The sequence below is a fragment of the Juglans regia genome, chromosome 11 (genome assembly GCF_001411555.2).
Source record: "Juglans regia cultivar Chandler chromosome 11, Walnut 2.0, whole genome shotgun sequence".
Taxonomy (NCBI): Eukaryota; Viridiplantae; Streptophyta; class Magnoliopsida; order Fagales; family Juglandaceae; genus Juglans; species Juglans regia.
The window spans coordinates 13,848,786-13,851,954 of NC_049911.1; the positions used below are offsets into that span (position 1 = coordinate 13,848,786).

The window sequence follows — 3,169 nt, forward strand, 5'->3', positions numbered from 1 at the left end:
GAAACTCTCCGATTCTTTTGATTTTTGTGGTAATTTCTTTTGAAGAATAGCACTGCATTCTTCAGAAAACTTCACTGTTTCGAACTCTTCCAATTTTCTCTTCTTGGAAAAGATATCCTTCAGGAATTTGACATAATTTGACATTTATTCCAAAGTATCTGCAAAAGGAATATTTATGTGAGTTTTCTTAAAAATATCCAAAAACCTAGAAAATTGTTTATCTAATTTTTGTTTTTGAAAACGTTGAGGATAAGGAAATGGAGTAGAGAGAATAGGAGAATTGTCAGGAAGTGAAATTGTTGGAGGCCTGCCAGTCTCTCTTGGTCTATCGTCCTCTTCTTCTACTTTATTTTTACTTTGGCCATTGCTTATTGTTGTAGGGGTGGACTTAGTTTCCTTTGATGGTGACCTGTCAATTTCTCTTACACTTCTAAGTGCGATGGCCTTACTTTGTTCCTTTGGGTTCACTTCTGTGTTGTTAGAAAAAGTTCCTCTTTCTTGGGCATTGATGGTTGTAGCTAGTTGCCCAATTTGCACTTCAAGATTCTTCGTAGTGGCTCCAATGTTGCTACAATAAGTCTCAATGTTGTCCAACCATAAATCACTCATTTTCAACCTTGCCATTGTCTCCTCGACAAAAGAAACCATTGCACCCTCATGTAACATCTTCTTCTTCCTTGGTTGACTATTAAATCCTAGAAAAGGTTGCAGCACATTTTTTGTATTTTCATAAGATAAGTTCTCATAATTTCGAAGTCCTGGATGGTAGTAATTTGGCATAGGATTACCACGATAGTTGTAATTTCGATTGTCGATGTATTGAACTTGTTCTTGACCTGCTTCATTACTCGGAACTGTCATACTTGTAGCTACAACATATTCTGTACTTTGTGAGTTGCAACATATTTAGCAACTTGAACTGAAAGGGCTGTTAACAACTCCAATTCATGAATCCCTGCAACTTTCTTAGTCATAGTTCTTTCGGTTGGCCATTGATAGTTATTTGATGCAATTTCTTTCAAAAGAGAGCTAGCACCTTTAGCTGTTTTTGACATCAAAGTTCCACCAGCAGCAGCATCAACTATGGTCTGAGTTTACCCATTTAACCCATTGCTAAATATCTAAACCTGCAACCAGTCTAGCAATCCTTGTTGAGGGCAATGTCGACCAAATCTTCATAGATTTCCCATACCTCGTAGAACAATTCGAAATCATTTTGTTTGAATTGAGAAATCTCGCTTCTAAGTTAGGTTGTTTTTGCATGTTGAAAGAATTTAGTAAGAAACTTTTTAGTCATATCCTGCCAGCTAGTAATACTTCCCGGTTGTAGATATTGTAGCCAACCTCTTGCCTTGTCCCTCATAGAAAAAGGAAACAATCTCAGTCTAATGGTGTCTTCAGTAACACCGTTAATCTTTATAGTTTCAAAAATCTTCAAAAAATCGCCAAATGAATATTGGGATCATCTAGTAGCGATCCGCTAAGTTGGGCTTATTGCACCATGCAGATTAAGGTTGGTTTGAGCTCAAAATTGTTGGCATTAATGGTTTAACGTCTTATACCCGACTAGTTGTCATTCACAACTAGCTATACATAATCTTTCAAGGTGCGTGGTTGGGCATTTTGTTGTCCATCAGCCATGGATAGTACTTTCTTTTTTCTTTGTGATCTAAGAGTTCTTTCAATATTCGAATCAAAGGGAGTAATGTCACGATATCTAGCACGACGTATCCAACGTAAAAAACATACTTGTAGAACAAGAAAAAAAAACAAAAATAATAATAAAAGAAATTCTAAATTAAAACCAAAATTGCTTGATATTAATATTGACAAAAATAAGAAAAAATCAATTCTCGGCAACGGCGCTAAAAACCTGATCGGTGCAAAACTGCAAGTGTACAGTATCATAATTTTATAATAAAGTGATGAGAAAAGTATCGTACTCAAGAATTGCTAACTTGCTTTTGACAAATACTAAAATTATACTAATCTCGACTTTATTTAGAAAAGTCACAAAGATTTTTGCAATTGCAATTAAAAAAAATCAATTCAAAGGAAAATAAAGTTGTTCGAAGATCATATTGATTAGAAAGAAAACTTCTAGGAAATCAATTTTACCTAATCCCTCACTATGCTTTACTCATCTAACTAATTAAATTTAATTCTCTCTCCTTGTTAGCAAATCTTCAAACTCATCCAAAAGCCTCTTTTGATAGTTAATTGAAAATATTTTTATTCATCATTTTACACAAGAGTATGCAAATTAATAAAACAAGAAATATTAAGACCAATGACTTTAATACTACATAGGTTCATACAAGTCTTTTGATTTCTATATTTATCTAAGCTGAAATATCTAAGATCTATCATATAATTCCCTCTTTCGATAGAAAATCACAAGATCAAAATCATCTAATTAATGACCAATCAATTAGAAGTAATAAATTCAGAATAAATCAGACAAACGTAGAAGAGAATTACTTCAAATTAGCATAGAAAAGCAAGTATAGTTCGAAACTAGATTACATCGTTTTCCTAGAATAAAGAAATTTAGTTCATGCTAAAAATTAAATTTAACATAAACAAATTTACCATAAATTTTTTGAGAGAAATAGAAGAAAATAAACACTAAAAAATACTCCCCAGCCTCTCAGTTGCAGCTTCTTCGTGCCCTTTCCTTCCAATTCTTCAAAAGCCCCTCTTTTTTTTTTTTTTTTTTCTTAAGTTCCGTAGGTGCCTCTCTTGATACTCTTCTTCTATTTAGTTTTCATCTGCTTCTCATGGAAATATGCTCTCTCTCAGATTCAAAATTGTATAATTATCCAATTAAAAAATATGCCATTTGACTGGTTCCAATTTCTTCTGCTCTACAAAAATTAACTTGATCTTTATCCTCAAAACAGCTTTGATGACCAACTCTTATATTAGAAACAATCTTCATTTAAATCCGAGAGAGTCATTAGATGATAGGCTGCTAAAATTTGAGTCTTTATTTTCTTCAAATTTGAAATAAAATTTAAATGATGACAATGAAGCCTAAAATCGACAAAAAAAAAAAAAAAAAATTGAACTAAAATTTAAAGTTTAAAAGTGAGAATATATACATAATTATGCAAGGCATGAGTAGAGAAATTAATATGAACAAAAATAAATATTATAAGAAATTTTA

The 3,169-nt window shown here is 32.2% G+C and overlaps 1 non-coding gene across 1 annotated transcript; it reads left to right on the forward strand.

Moving 5' to 3' along the window:
- Window positions 1-1,143: 1,143 nt before the first annotated feature.
- Window positions 1,144-1,249, forward strand: LOC118343911. The gene has a single exon (XR_004797698.1). It is a non-coding gene; the product is annotated as a small nucleolar RNA R71 (small nucleolar RNA).
- The last annotated feature ends 1,920 nt before the right edge of the window (window positions 1,250-3,169 follow it).